This window comes from Perna viridis, chromosome 1 (genome assembly GCF_037379345.1).
Source record: "Perna viridis isolate PV_CMFRI_1.1 ecotype Kerala chromosome 1, ASM3737934v1, whole genome shotgun sequence".
NCBI classification, from domain to species: Eukaryota; Metazoa; Mollusca; class Bivalvia; order Mytilida; family Mytilidae; genus Perna; species Perna viridis.
In genome coordinates, this window is record NC_142445.1 from 36,591,714 (window position 1) to 36,608,921 (window position 17,208).

At 31.4% G+C, this 17,208-nt stretch overlaps 1 protein-coding gene across 3 annotated transcripts in view; it reads right to left on the reverse strand.

Moving 5' to 3' along the window:
- LOC148628582 (uncharacterized) overlaps positions 1 to 17,208 on the reverse strand; it is a 78,234-nt gene that overhangs the window by 4,865 nt on the left and 56,161 nt on the right. For 2 of the 3 annotated variants that reach the window (XR_015923931.1, XM_088590515.1), the window contains exon 2: positions 1,611 to 1,771. The gene's annotated coding sequence lies outside the window, so the exon portion shown is untranslated. Of the gene's footprint in view, positions 1 to 1,098; positions 1,772 to 17,208 lie in introns of those variants that run through there. The other variant, XR_015923932.1, reaches the window with a different exon arrangement.

The window sequence follows — 17,208 nt, forward strand, 5'->3', positions numbered from 1 at the left end:
ACATTGTGGTAAAATGTGATACATTGTACATGTATATTAAAAGAAAATTGAATACATTAAGTATGTTCTTGTTTCTTATATGTGGCAAAGCCCAGTGGAAATTTCATTATTCTGATATCGGGTACATTTACTATATACATTTGTGCATGCATATACAGTATGCATTAAGGTGTCTATCTCTTTTTTTCCACTTGTGTTTACACATTAAGCCAACACAATGGACAGTCCAATTAAACCATACTTTTAAATTTAAACGTAACCATTATTGTGAACAAGGCTTTATATATAACTCTGTGCTGTGAACACAAATTTTGCATAACCAACCAGTTTATTACTTAAAGCAGTCTTCTAGGATTCCCATTCCTGTTACCCAGGGCAAGTGAAATTTGGGTCAGGGAAAGTTAGGTACTTGGTTACACTTACCCATGGCAAGTTGAAAACTTCATATGCTGTAAGGATTCGTTTTGTTAGGAAAGCAGTCATTGACTGTGGGAATGTTGATTTTATATGGATTTTTCCCAAGGAAACCTCAATTTTTGAAAAATCCTTGAACACTGGACTTAGTACATGTATATTTGTACATATTGGTTTGACCTAGGAATAATATATGTGGTCAGCAGTTTAGAAAATAGAAAACGAAAAAGTTTGACATTTTAAGTTAATAATAACAAAAGTCCAGGAAGCCATGCAGTCAACAGAGGCTAATTTTGGTATCATTGCCTGCGCTTGTGACTTGAGTGTTACAGGAGTGACATACAGGCTTCTCTAATTAAAGTACATTATTTTTCATTATTGCCAAATGTTACATTAAAAATAAAAATGTAGCATTATACCACTACGAATATCAGGGATATGTGTATCTGGACTTACCTTATATTACTGTACTGCAAGTTGTACAGTATGAAAAATTAATATGGATGGTTTTTAACATCATGAAAGTGAACTGCTATGTGTACAAAAAATGTATGCAAGATTTTTTTTTATAGTTGCAACCTCTGCAAAGTCTACTTAAAACCTTGTGATCCCTTGTTAACATGAATTTTCAGATGAGTCTGTACCCTCATTGTGTAACAGACCTAAGATTACAATGTAAGTAAGTTGCCACATTTTGATCATTTTAATCAAAAATCTTGAAATTTACAAAACAAATCATAGCACACCTTCCAGGAGGAAGCATGCAATATCAAGACTCAATATCATCAGTCATCACATATATGATTGATCATGTCAAATAGGTACAAAGTAATATTGGGTATAAAGTTCAATAGAAATTTACTATGACATTAACTTTAATGTGAGCATTTTAAACGGTGACATTTCTTTTATTAAATTTCACAAATGATAATAACACATTATGATATCAGAATCAAAACAAATCCAAACATAAAGAAAATTAAAATAATTTCCATATAAGTAAGCATCTCAATTTAAATGTCCATAATTAACACAAATATTATTCATATAAACAATGCCCAACGAGAAAGGCAGGTAACTCCGTCCACATTGCTTCCAAGTCCACACACAAATACACGTAGTCCATGCGTTTGCACTTATTTAAAGCATGTATGTATATTATATGCCTATTTGAATAACAAAGAAGTGAAGTTTACCTTTGAATATTCAACCAGTCAGTATGCAAATTATCTGTCATAGTAAGTTATCTGAACCAATCAAAAAAATCCGGAACTGTTCTCGTTCACTTAATTTTTCTCTGAAATAGATGGCAATAATTAGAGAGGTTCCGATGATGTACGCCATATTTCATTAACATCTGAGGGTACGAGAACACAATTAATTCCCCTTGGTTTTCTTGATCTGGAGTGACAGTTTTAGTTTTGAAACCACTTCTTATTGTTTTCAATGTACATTTGATATGTGTAGACCACTTTATGTTTGAAGTTGATCAATTTAAGTCATTGTCAGCATCATAAAATGAGTTTTCATATGTGTACCCCTATACATGGTCTAAAAGTGCATTGACCATGGCCGCATGTATAAAAACCCAATTTTTGGCCTTAAAACAGCTGGAACTTGAGTAAACTGAACTTCATTGCATCAAATACACATAATATGATGCAACCAATGTAAAAAATCACAAAAATATTGCATTAAAAAAAAAAATGCACATTTTAGAGGGGCCTTATTTCCTTCGACCATTGGACATGCGAGTCACGCAATGTACCACTGATACTAAATTTGCTATAACTTATATATTTTTCAACTAATCATGATGAAACTTTGTACTTGAAGTCAAAAAAGGTTTATCTTGACATGAGTGCAGTTTTTATTCAAATTGAGCACATTTGTTGATCTAATAAGGGGGTTGCCAGGGTATCAGAAATTGTATTTGCTAGTATTTGCTGGGGGTAATTTGGTGTTTATTTTCAAGAATTCAGTAAATCTACATGAAATAATAAGATTTTGGCCCTTTATTCTCTATTTTCTGAAATTAAAATAAAAAATATGGTTTCTATGGGATTTTCCATTGAAATTGCACTTTTGCTAAGGTGCTAGGTATGAAATATAAACCTGTGGGGAAAATATTGTACAGCTTTGAGTTTTTCTCCTCTAACTATACACTAGGAACATCAAATCAACAAAAAACATACTTTATGAACAAGGTTTAGGCAGAAATCTGACAATTTAGTGTAATTTTTATGAACCCAGTCAATGAAATATGGCAAAATCAGGGGTTTTCACAGCCTTGTCTTAGGATCTATAAAATCACAGATATGTGTTTTATTGGTCTGAATCTTTTGTATTTGCTAGTAAATAATATAAATAATGTGAAAAAAAACCTAATATATTCATTCCATTGATATTCATGCATCTGATGTAAGTCACTACATGTATATACCTTGTGATTCTCAAAAACACCTAATTTTAGACTTCCGCATACACTATAAGGTTTCAAAAATGAAATTTTTTGTAGAAAAACTGGAAAAATACAGCTGACTGTCTGCTTATGTACCTGATAAGCTTAGAACCTTACATTATTTTACATTTGTTTCAGATCTTTCATCCTTCAAAACCCAAATAAAGGCTAACTTTTAATATCGGACACAATCACACTTGAACAAGCTCTGTAGAGGTCTGGTTTAAATTGATCTGGAGTGACAGTTTTAGTTTTGAAACCACTTCTTATTGTTTTCAATGTACATTTGATATGTGTAGACCACTTTATGTTTGAAGTTGATCAATTTAAGTCATTGTCAGCATCATAAAATGAGTTTTCATATGTGTACCCCTATACATGGTCTAAAAGTGCATTGACCATGGCCGCATGTATAAAAACCCAATTTTTGGCCTTAAAACAGCTGGAACTTGAGTAAACTGAACTTCATTGCATCAAATACACATAATATGATGCAACCAATGTAAAAAATCACAAAAATATTGCATTAAAAAAAAAAATGCACATTTTAGAGGGGCCTTATTTCCTTCGACCATTGGACATGCGAGTCATGCAATGTACCACTGATACTAAATTTGCTATAACTTATATATTTTTCAACTAATCATGATGAAACTTTGTACTTGAAGTCAAAAAAGGTTTATCTTGACATGAGTGCAGTTTTTATTCAAATTGAGCACATTTGTTGATCTAATAGGTACGAGAACACAATTAATTCCCCTTGGTTTTCGTTGTATACGAATATAGTTCCAACTTTGGTAGTAGGTACCTTCCACATTTTTTCATATTTTTACTGGAAACTTATTTGCTGAAGTTTTGCCTCTAATTGGTAGAAAATAGGTTAAAATTACTTGGGATTTTTTTTCATTAATCAATTCTGACTAAAAGTTGTGATTTGGTTCAGTGGAAGAAGGTTAAAATTTAGGACTTTTAACTCAGTTCATTTGTCATGTTTACCCCATCTCCGAATTATATGTATTAATTTCAGAAAATGATGGTAAAATTTTCTACAATTGATATATAAAATCCTGTTTGTACATATCTTTAGGCCAGAGAAGTTTTATTCAGTTTGCACCGGTGGAATTTTTTTAATCTGCTCAAATGTGTATATTGAAATGCACTTGAAAATTAATTGCGGTCTCGTGCCTAATAAGGGGGTTGCCAGGGTATCAGAAATTGTATTTGCTAGTATTTGCTGGGGGTAATTTGGTGTTTATTTTCAAGAATTCAGTAAATCTACATGAAATAATAAGATTTTGGCCCTTTATTCTCTATTTTCTGAAATTAAAATAAAAAATATGGTTTCTATGGGATTTTCCATTGAAATTGCACTTTTGCTAAGGTGCTAGGTATGAAATATAAACCTGTGGGGAAAATATTGTACAGCTTTGAGTTTTTCTCCTCTAACTATACACTAGGAACATCAAATCAACAAAAAACATACTTTATGAACAAGGTTTAGGCAGAAATCTGACAATTTAGTGTAATTTTTATGAACCCAGTCAATGAAATATGGCAAAATCAGGGGTTTTCACAGCCTTGTCTTAGGATCTATAAAATCACAGATATGTGTTTTATTGGTCTGAATCTTTTGTATTTGCTAGTAAATAATATAAATAATGTGAAAAAAAACCTAATATATTCATTCCATTGATATTCATGCATCTAATGTAAGTCACTACATGTATATACCTTGTGATTCTCAAAAACACCTAATTTTAGACTTCCGCATACACTATAAGGTTTCAAAAATGAAATTTTTTGTAGAAAAACTGGAAAAATACAGCTGACTGTCTGCTTATGTACCTGATAAGCTTAGAACCTTACATTATTTTACATTTGTTTCAGATCTTTCATCCTTCAAAACCCAAATAAAGGCTAACTTTTAATATCGGACACAATCACACTTGAACAAGCTCTGTAGAGGTCTGGTTTAAATTGATCTGGAGTGACAGTTTTAGTTTTGAAACCACTTCTTATTGTTTTCAATGTACATTTGATATGTGTAGACCACTTTATGTTTGAAGTTGATCAATTTAAGTCATTGTCAGCATCATAAAATGAGTTTTTATATGTGTACCCCTATACATGGTCTAAAAGTGCATTGACCATGGCCGCATGTATAAAAACCCAATTTTTGGCCTTAAAACAGCTGGAACTTGAGTAAACTGAACTTCATTGCATCAAATACACATAATATGATGCAACCAATGTAAAAAATCACAAAAATATTGCATTAAAAAAAAAAATGCACATTTTAGAGGGGCCTTATTTCCTTCGACCATTGGACATGCGAGTCATGCAATGTACCACTGATACTAAATTTGCTATAACTTATATATTTTTCAACTAATCATGATGAAACTTTGTACTTGAAGTCAAAAAAGGTTTATCTTGACATGAGTGCAGTTTTTATTCAAATTGAGCACATTTGTTGATCTAATAAGGGGGTTGCCAGGGTATCAGAAATTGTATTTGCTAGTATTTGCTGGGGGTAATTTGGTGTTTATTTTCAAGAATTCAGTAAATCTACATGAAATAATAAGATTTTGGCCCTTTATTCTCTATTTTCTGAAATTAAAATAAAAAATATGGTTTCTATGGGATTTTCCATTGAAATTGCACTTTTGCTAAGGTGCTAGGTATGAAATATAAACCTGTGGGGAAAATATTGTACAGCTTTGAGTTTTTCTCCTCTAACTATACACTAGGAACATCAAATCAACAAAAAACATACTTTATGAACAAGGTTTAGGCAGAAATCTGACAATTTAGTGTAATTTTTATGAACCCAGTCAATGAAATATGGCAAAATCAGGGGTTTTCACAGCCTTGTCTTAGGATCTATAAAATCACAGATATGTGTTTTATTGGTCTGAATCTTTTGTATTTGCTAGTAAATAATATAAATAATGTGAAAAAAACCTAATATATTCATTCCATTGATATTCATGCATCTAATGTAAGTCACTACATGTATATACCTTGTGATTCTCAAAAACACCTAATTTTAGACTTCCGCATACACTATAAGGTTTCAAAAATGAAATTTTTTGTAGAAAAACTGGAAAAATACAGCTGACTGTCTGCTTATGTACCTGATAAGCTTAGAACCTTACATTATTTTACATTTGTTTCAGATCTTTCATCCTTCAAAACCCAAATAAAGGCTAACTTTTAATATCGGACACAATCACACTTGAACAAGCTCTGTAGAGGTCTGGTTTAAATTGATCTGGAGTGACAGTTTTAGTTTTGAAACCACTTCTTATTGTTTTCAATGTACATTTGATATGTGTAGACCACTTTATGTTTGAAGTTGATCAATTTAAGTCATTGTCAGCATCATAAAATGAGTTTTCATATGTGTACCCCTATACATGGTCTAAAAGTGCATTGACCATGGCCGCATGTATAAAAACCCAATTTTTGGCCTTAAAACAGCTGGAACTTGAGTAAACTGAACTTCATTGCATCAAATACACATAATATGATGCAACCAATGTAAAAAATCACAAAAATATTGCATTAAAAAAAAAAATGCACATTTTAGAGGGGCCTTATTTCCTTCGACCATTGGACATGCGAGTCATGCAATGTACCACTGATACTAAATTTGCTATAACTTATATATTTTTCAACTAATCATGATGAAACTTTGTACTTGAAGTCAAAAAAGGTTTATCTTGACATGAGTGCAGTTTTTATTCAAATTGAGCACATTTGTTGATCTAATAAGGGGGTTGCCAGGGTATCAGAAATTGTATTTGCTAGTATTTGCTGGGGGTAATTTGGTGTTTATTTTCAAGAATTCAGTAAATCTACATGAAATAATAAGATTTTGGCCCTTTATTCTCTATTTTCTGAAATTAAAATAAAAAATATGGTTTCTATGGGATTTTCCATTGAAATTGCACTTTTGCTAAGGTGCTAGGTATGAAATATAAACCTGTGGGGAAAATATTGTACAGCTTTGAGTTTTTCTCCTCTAACTATACACTAGGAACATCAAATCAACAAAAAACATACTTTATGAACAAGGTTTAGGCAGAAATCTGACAATTTAGTGTAATTTTTATGAACCCAGTCAATGAAATATGGCAAAATCAGGGGTTTTCACAGCCTTGTCTTAGGATCTATAAAATCACAGATATGTGTTTTATTGGTCTGAATCTTTTGTATTTGCTAGTAAATAATATAAATAATGTGAAAAAAAACCTAATATATTCATTCCATTGATATTCATGCATCTAATGTAAGTCACTACATGTATATACCTTGTGATTCTCAAAAACACCTAATTTTAGACTTCCGCATACACTATAAGGTTTCAAAAATGAAATTTTTTGTAGAAAAACTGGAAAAATACAGCTGACTGTCTGCTTATGTACCTGATAAGCTTAGAACCTTACATTATTTTACATTTGTTTCAGATCTTTCATCCTTCAAAACCCAAATAAAGGCTAACTTTTAATATCGGACACAATCACACTTGAACAAGCTCTGTAGAGGTCTGGTTTAAATTGATCTGGAGTGACAGTTTTAGTTTTGAAACCACTTCTTATTGTTTTCAATGTACATTTGATATGTGTAGACCACTTTATGTTTGAAGTTGATCAATTTAAGTCATTGTCAGCATCATAAAATGAGTTTTCATATGTGTACCCCTATACATGGTCTAAAAGTGCATTGACCATGGCCGCATGTATAAAAACCCAATTTTTGGCCTTAAAACAGCTGGAACTTGAGTAAACTGAACTTCATTGCATCAAATACACATAATATGATGCAACCAATGTAAAAAATCACAAAAATATTGCATTAAAAAAAAAAATGCACATTTTAGAGGGGCCTTATTTCCTTCGACCATTGGACATGCGAGTCATGCAATGTACCACTGATACTAAATTTGCTATAACTTATATATTTTTCAACTAATCATGATGAAACTTTGTACTTGAAGTCAAAAAAGGTTTATCTTGACATGAGTGCAGTTTTTATTCAAATTGAGCACATTTGTTGATCTAATAAGGGGGTTGCCAGGGTATCAGAAATTGTATTTGCTAGTATTTGCTGGGGGTAATTTGGTGTTTATTTTCAAGAATTCAGTAAATCTACATGAAATAATAAGATTTTGGCCCTTTATTCTCTATTTTCTGAAATTAAAATAAAAAATATGGTTTCTATGGGATTTTCCATTGAAATTGCACTTTTGCTAAGGTGCTAGGTATGAAATATAAACCTGTGGGGAAAATATTGTACAGCTTTGAGTTTTTCTCCTCTAACTATACACTAGGAACATCAAATCAACAAAAAACATACTTTATGAACAAGGTTTAGGCAGAAATCTGACAATTTAGTGTAATTTTTATGAACCCAGTCAATGAAATATGGCAAAATCAGGGGTTTTCACAGCCTTGTCTTAGGATCTATAAAATCACAGATATGTGTTTTATTGGTCTGAATCTTTTGTATTTGCTAGTAAATAATATAAATAATGTGAAAAAAAACCTAATATATTCATTCCATTGATATTCATGCATCTAATGTAAGTCACTACATGTATATACCTTGTGATTCTCAAAAACACCTAATTTTAGACTTCCGCATACACTATAAGGTTTCAAAAATGAAATTTTTTGTAGAAAAACTGGAAAAATACAGCTGACTGTCTGCTTATGTACCTGATAAGCTTAGAACCTTACATTATTTTACATTTGTTTCAGATCTTTCATCCTTCAAAACCCAAATAAAGGCTAACTTTTAATATCGGACACAATCACACTTGAACAAGCTCTGTAGAGGTCTGGTTTAAATTGATCTGGAGTGACAGTTTTAGTTTTGAAACCACTTCTTATTGTTTTCAATGTACATTTGATATGTGTAGACCACTTTATGTTTGAAGTTGATCAATTTAAGTCATTGTCAGCATCATAAAATGAGTTTTCATATGTGTACCCCTATACATGGTCTAAAAGTGCATTGACCATGGCCGCATGTATAAAAACCCAATTTTTGGCCTTAAAACAGCTGGAACTTGAGTAAACTGAACTTCATTGCATCAAATACACATAATATGATGCAACCAATGTAAAAAATCACAAAAATATTGCATTAAAAAAAAAAATGCACATTTTAGAGGGGCCTTATTTCCTTCGACCATTGGACATGCGAGTCATGCAATGTACCACTGATACTAAATTTGCTATAACTTATATATTTTTCAACTAATCATGATGAAACTTTGTACTTGAAGTCAAAAAAGGTTTATCTTGACATGAGTGCAGTTTTTATTCAAATTGAGCACATTTGTTGATCTAATAAGGGGGTTGCCAGGGTATCAGAAATTGTATTTGCTAGTATTTGCTGGGGGTAATTTGGTGTTTATTTTCAAGAATTCAGTAAATCTACATGAAATAATAAGATTTTGGCCCTTTATTCTCTATTTTCTGAAATTAAAATAAAAAATATGGTTTCTATGGGATTTTCCATTGAAATTGCACTTTTGCTAAGGTGCTAGGTATGAAATATAAACCTGTGGGGAAAATATTGTACAGCTTTGAGTTTTTCTCCTCTAACTATACACTAGGAACATCAAATCAACAAAAAACATACTTTATGAACAAGGTTTAGGCAGAAATCTGACAATTTAGTGTAATTTTTATGAACCCAGTCAATGAAATATGGCAAAATCAGGGGTTTTCACAGCCTTGTCTTAGGATCTATAAAATCACAGATATGTGTTTTATTGGTCTGAATCTTTTGTATTTGCTAGTAAATAATATAAATAATGTGAAAAAAAACCTAATATATTCATTCCATTGATATTCATGCATCTAATGTAAGTCACTACATGTATATACCTTGTGATTCTCAAAAACACCTAATTTTAGACTTCCGCATACACTATAAGGTTTCAAAAATGAAATTTTTTGTAGAAAAACTGGAAAAATACAGCTGACTGTCTGCTTATGTACCTGATAAGCTTAGAACCTTACATTATTTTACATTTGTTTCAGATCTTTCATCCTTCAAAACCCAAATAAAGGCTAACTTTTAATATCGGACACAATCACACTTGAACAAGCTCTGTAGAGGTCTGGTTTAAATTGATCTGGAGTGACAGTTTTAGTTTTGAAACCACTTCTTATTGTTTTCAATGTACATTTGATATGTGTAGACCACTTTATGTTTGAAGTTGATCAATTTAAGTCATTGTCAGCATCATAAAATGAGTTTTCATATGTGTACCCCTATACATGGTCTAAAAGTGCATTGACCATGGCCGCATGTATAAAAACCCAATTTTTGGCCTTAAAACAGCTGGAACTTGAGTAAACTGAACTTCATTGCATCAAATACACATAATATGATGCAACCAATGTAAAAAATCACAAAAATATTGCATTAAAAAAAAAAATGCACATTTTAGAGGGGCCTTATTTCCTTCGACCATTGGACATGCGAGTCATGCAATGTACCACTGATACTAAATTTGCTATAACTTATATATTTTTCAACTAATCATGATGAAACTTTGTACTTGAAGTCAAAAAAGGTTTATCTTGACATGAGTGCAGTTTTTATTCAAATTGAGCACATTTGTTGATCTAATAAGGGGGTTGCCAGGGTATCAGAAATTGTATTTGCTAGTATTTGCTGGGGGTAATTTGGTGTTTATTTTCAAGAATTCAGTAAATCTACATGAAATAATAAGATTTTGGCCCTTTATTCTCTATTTTCTGAAATTAAAATAAAAAATATGGTTTCTATGGGATTTTCCATTGAAATTGCACTTTTGCTAAGGTGCTAGGTATGAAATATAAACCTGTGGGGAAAATATTGTACAGCTTTGAGTTTTTCTCCTCTAACTATACACTAGGAACATCAAATCAACAAAAAACATACTTTATGAACAAGGTTTAGGCAGAAATCTGACAATTTAGTGTAATTTTTATGAACCCAGTCAATGAAATATGGCAAAATCAGGGGTTTTCACAGCCTTGTCTTAGGATCTATAAAATCACAGATATGTGTTTTATTGGTCTGAATCTTTTGTATTTGCTAGTAAATAATATAAATAATGTGAAAAAAAACCTAATATATTCATTCCATTGATATTCATGCATCTAATGTAAGTCACTACATGTATATACCTTGTGATTCTCAAAAACACCTAATTTTAGACTTCCGCATACACTATAAGGTTTCAAAAATGAAATTTTTTGTAGAAAAACTGGAAAAATACAGCTGACTGTCTGCTTATGTACCTGATAAGCTTAGAACCTTACATTATTTTACATTTGTTTCAGATCTTTCATCCTTCAAAACCCAAATAAAGGCTAACTTTTAATATCGGACACAATCACACTTGAACAAGCTCTGTAGAGGTCTGGTTTAAATTGATCTGGAGTGACAGTTTTAGTTTTGAAACCACTTCTTATTGTTTTCAATGTACATTTGATATGTGTAGACCACTTTATGTTTGAAGTTGATCAATTTAAGTCATTGTCAGCATCATAAAATGAGTTTTCATATGTGTACCCCTATACATGGTCTAAAAGTGCATTGACCATGGCCGCATGTATAAAAACCCAATTTTTGGCCTTAAAACAGCTGGAACTTGAGTAAACTGAACTTCATTGCATCAAATACACATAATATGATGCAACCAATGTAAAAAATCACAAAAATATTGCATTAAAAAAAAAAATGCACATTTTAGAGGGGCCTTATTTCCTTCGACCATTGGACATGCGAGTCATGCAATGTACCACTGATACTAAATTTGCTATAACTTATATATTTTTCAACTAATCATGATGAAACTTTGTACTTGAAGTCAAAAAAGGTTTATCTTGACATGAGTGCAGTTTTTATTCAAATTGAGCACATTTGTTGATCTAATAAGGGGGTTGCCAGGGTATCAGAAATTGTATTTGCTAGTATTTGCTGGGGGTAATTTGGTGTTTATTTTCAAGAATTCAGTAAATCTACATGAAATAATAAGATTTTGGCCCTTTATTCTCTATTTTCTGAAATTAAAATAAAAAATATGGTTTCTATGGGATTTTCCATTGAAATTGCACTTTTGCTAAGGTGCTAGGTATGAAATATAAACCTGTGGGGAAAATATTGTACAGCTTTGAGTTTTTCTCCTCTAACTATACACTAGGAACATCAAATCAACAAAAAACATACTTTATGAACAAGGTTTAGGCAGAAATCTGACAATTTAGTGTAATTTTTATGAACCCAGTCAATGAAATATGGCAAAATCAGGGGTTTTCACAGCCTTGTCTTAGGATCTATAAAATCACAGATATGTGTTTTATTGGTCTGAATCTTTTGTATTTGCTAGTAAATAATATAAATAATGTGAAAAAAAACCTAATATATTCATTCCATTGATATTCATGCATCTAATGTAAGTCACTACATGTATATACCTTGTGATTCTCAAAAACACCTAATTTTAGACTTCCGCATACACTATAAGGTTTCAAAAATGAAATTTTTTGTAGAAAAACTGGAAAAATACAGCTGACTGTCTGCTTATGTACCTGATAAGCTTAGAACCTTACATTATTTTACATTTGTTTCAGATCTTTCATCCTTCAAAACCCAAATAAAGGCTAACTTTTAATATCGGACACAATCACACTTGAACAAGCTCTGTAGAGGTCTGGTTTAAATTGATCTGGAGTGACAGTTTTAGTTTTGAAACCACTTCTTATTGTTTTCAATGTACATTTGATATGTGTAGACCACTTTATGTTTGAAGTTGATCAATTTAAGTCATTGTCAGCATCATAAAATGAGTTTTCATATGTGTACCCCTATACATGGTCTAAAAGTGCATTGACCATGGCCGCATGTATAAAAACCCAATTTTTGGCCTTAAAACAGCTGGAACTTGAGTAAACTGAACTTCATTGCATCAAATACACATAATATGATGCAACCAATGTAAAAAATCACAAAAATATTGCATTAAAAAAAAAAATGCACATTTTAGAGGGGCCTTATTTCCTTCGACCATTGGACATGCGAGTCATGCAATGTACCACTGATACTAAATTTGCTATAACTTATATATTTTTCAACTAATCATGATGAAACTTTGTACTTGAAGTCAAAAAAGGTTTATCTTGACATGAGTGCAGTTTTTATTCAAATTGAGCACATTTGTTGATCTAATAAGGGGGTTGCCAGGGTATCAGAAATTGTATTTGCTAGTATTTGCTGGGGGTAATTTGGTGTTTATTTTCAAGAATTCAGTAAATCTACATGAAATAATAAGATTTTGGCCCTTTATTCTCTATTTTCTGAAATTAAAATAAAAAATATGGTTTCTATGGGATTTTCCATTGAAATTGCACTTTTGCTAAGGTGCTAGGTATGAAATATAAACCTGTGGGGAAAATATTGTACAGCTTTGAGTTTTTCTCCTCTAACTATACACTAGGAACATCAAATCAACAAAAAACATACTTTATGAACAAGGTTTAGGCAGAAATCTGACAATTTAGTGTAATTTTTATGAACCCAGTCAATGAAATATGGCAAAATCAGGGGTTTTCACAGCCTTGTCTTAGGATCTATAAAATCACAGATATGTGTTTTATTGGTCTGAATCTTTTGTATTTGCTAGTAAATAATATAAATAATGTGAAAAAAAACCTAATATATTCATTCCATTGATATTCATGCATCTAATGTAAGTCACTACATGTATATACCTTGTGATTCTCAAAAACACCTAATTTTAGACTTCCGCATACACTATAAGGTTTCAAAAATGAAATTTTTTGTAGAAAAACTGGAAAAATACAGCTGACTGTCTGCTTATGTACCTGATAAGCTTAGAACCTTACATTATTTTACATTTGTTTCAGATCTTTCATCCTTCAAAACCCAAATAAAGGCTAACTTTTAATATCGGACACAATCACACTTGAACAAGCTCTGTAGAGGTCTGGTTTAAATTGATCTGGAGTGACAGTTTTAGTTTTGAAACCACTTCTTATTGTTTTCAATGTACATTTGATATGTGTAGACCACTTTATGTTTGAAGTTGATCAATTTAAGTCATTGTCAGCATCATAAAATGAGTTTTCATATGTGTACCCCTATACATGGTCTAAAAGTGCATTGACCATGGCCGCATGTATAAAAACCCAATTTTTGGCCTTAAAACAGCTGGAACTTGAGTAAACTGAACTTCATTGCATCAAATACACATAATATGATGCAACCAATGTAAAAAATCACAAAAATATTGCATTAAAAAAAAAAATGCACATTTTAGAGGGGCCTTATTTCCTTCGACCATTGGACATGCGAGTCATGCAATGTACCACTGATACTAAATTTGCTATAACTTATATATTTTTCAACTAATCATGATGAAACTTTGTACTTGAAGTCAAAAAAGGTTTATCTTGACATGAGTGCAGTTTTTATTCAAATTGAGCACATTTGTTGATCTAATAAGGGGGTTGCCAGGGTATCAGAAATTGTATTTGCTAGTATTTGCTGGGGGTAATTTGGTGTTTATTTTCAAGAATTCAGTAAATCTACATGAAATAATAAGATTTTGGCCCTTTATTCTCTATTTTCTGAAATTAAAATAAAAAATATGGTTTCTATGGGATTTTCCATTGAAATTGCACTTTTGCTAAGGTGCTAGGTATGAAATATAAACCTGTGGGGAAAATATTGTACAGCTTTGAGTTTTTCTCCTCTAACTATACACTAGGAACATCAAATCAACAAAAAACATACTTTATGAACAAGGTTTAGGCAGAAATCTGACAATTTAGTGTAATTTTTATGAACCCAGTCAATGAAATATGGCAAAATCAGGGGTTTTCACAGCCTTGTCTTAGGATCTATAAAATCACAGATATGTGTTTTATTGGTCTGAATCTTTTGTATTTGCTAGTAAATAATATAAATAATGTGAAAAAAAACCTAATATATTCATTCCATTGATATTCATGCATCTAATGTAAGTCACTACATGTATATACCTTGTGATTCTCAAAAACACCTAATTTTAGACTTCCGCATACACTATAAGGTTTCAAAAATGAAATTTTTTGTAGAAAAACTGGAAAAATACAGCTGACTGTCTGCTTATGTACCTGATAAGCTTAGAACCTTACATTATTTTACATTTGTTTCAGATCTTTCATCCTTCAAAACCCAAATAAAGGCTAACTTTTAATATCGGACACAATCACACTTGAACAAGCTCTGTAGAGGTCTGGTTTAAATTGATCTGGAGTGACAGTTTTAGTTTTGAAACCACTTCTTATTGTTTTCAATGTACATTTGATATGTGTAGACCACTTTATGTTTGAAGTTGATCAATTTAAGTCATTGTCAGCATCATAAAATGAGTTTTCATATGTGTACCCCTATACATGGTCTAAAAGTGCATTGACCATGGCCGCATGTATAAAAACCCAATTTTTGGCCTTAAAACAGCTGGAACTTGAGTAAACTGAACTTCATTGCATCAAATACACATAATATGATGCAACCAATGTAAAAAATCACAAAAATATTGCATTAAAAAAAAAAATGCACATTTTAGAGGGGCCTTATTTCCTTCGACCATTGGACATGCGAGTCATGCAATGTACCACTGATACTAAATTTGCTATAACTTATATATTTTTCAACTAATCATGATGAAACTTTGTACTTGAAGTCAAAAAAGGTTTATCTTGACATGAGTGCAGTTTTTATTCAAATTGAGCACATTTGTTGATCTAATAAGGGGGTTGCCAGGGTATCAGAAATTGTATTTGCTAGTATTTGCTGGGGGTAATTTGGTGTTTATTTTCAAGAATTCAGTAAATCTACATGAAATAATAAGATTTTGGCCCTTTATTCTCTATTTTCTGAAATTAAAATAAAAAATATGGTTTCTATGGGATTTTCCATTGAAATTGCACTTTTGCTAAGGTGCTAGGTATGAAATATAAACCTGTGGGGAAAATATTGTACAGCTTTGAGTTTTTCTCCTCTAACTATACACTAGGAACATCAAATCAACAAAAAACATACTTTATGAACAAGGTTTAGGCAGAAATCTGACAATTTAGTGTAATTTTTATGAACCCAGTCAATGAAATATGGCAAAATCAGGGGTTTTCACAGCCTTGTCTTAGGATCTATAAAATCACAGATATGTGTTTTATTGGTCTGAATCTTTTGTATTTGCTAGTAAATAATATAAATAATGTGAAAAAAAACCTAATATATTCATTCCATTGATATTCATGCATCTAATGTAAGTCACTACATGTATATACCTTGTGATTCTCAAAAACACCTAATTTTAGACTTCCGCATACACTATAAGGTTTCAAAAATGAAATTTTTTGTAGAAAAACTGGAAAAATACAGCTGACTGTCTGCTTATGTACCTGATAAGCTTAGAACCTTACATTATTTTACATTTGTTTCAGATCTTTCATCCTTCAAAACCCAAATAAAGGCTAACTTTTAATATCGGACACAATCACACTTGAACAAGCTCTGTAGAGGTCTGGTTTAAATTGATCTGGAGTGACAGTTTTAGTTTTGAAACCACTTCTTATTGTTTTCAATGTACATTTGATATGTGTAGACCACTTTATGTTTGAAGTTGATCAATTTAAGTCATTGTCAGCATCATAAAATGAGTTTTCATATGTGTACCCCTATACATGGTCTAAAAGTGCATTGACCATGGCCGCATGTATAAAAACCCAATTTTTGGCCTTAAAACAGCTGGAACTTGAGTAAACTGAACTTCATTGCATCAAATACACATAATATGATGCAACCAATGTAAAAAATCACAAAAATATTGCATTAAAAAAAAAAATGCACATTTTAGAGGGGCCTTATTTCCTTCGACCATTGGACATGCGAGTCATGCAATGTACCACTGATACTAAATTTGCTATAACTTATATATTTTTCAACTAATCATGATGAAACTTTGTACTTGAAGTCAAAAAAGGTTTATCTTGACATGAGTGCAGTTTTTATTCAAATTGAGCACATTTGTTGATCTAATAAGGGGGTTGCCAGGGTATCAGAAATTGTATTTGCTAGTATTTGCTGGGGGTAATTTGGTGTTTATTTTCAAGAATTCAGTAAATCTACATGAAATAATAAGATTTTGGCCCTTTATTCTCTATTTTCTGAAATTAAAATAAAAAATATGGTTTCTATGGGATTTTCCATTGAAATTGCACTTTTGCTAAGGTGCTAGGTATGAAATATAAACC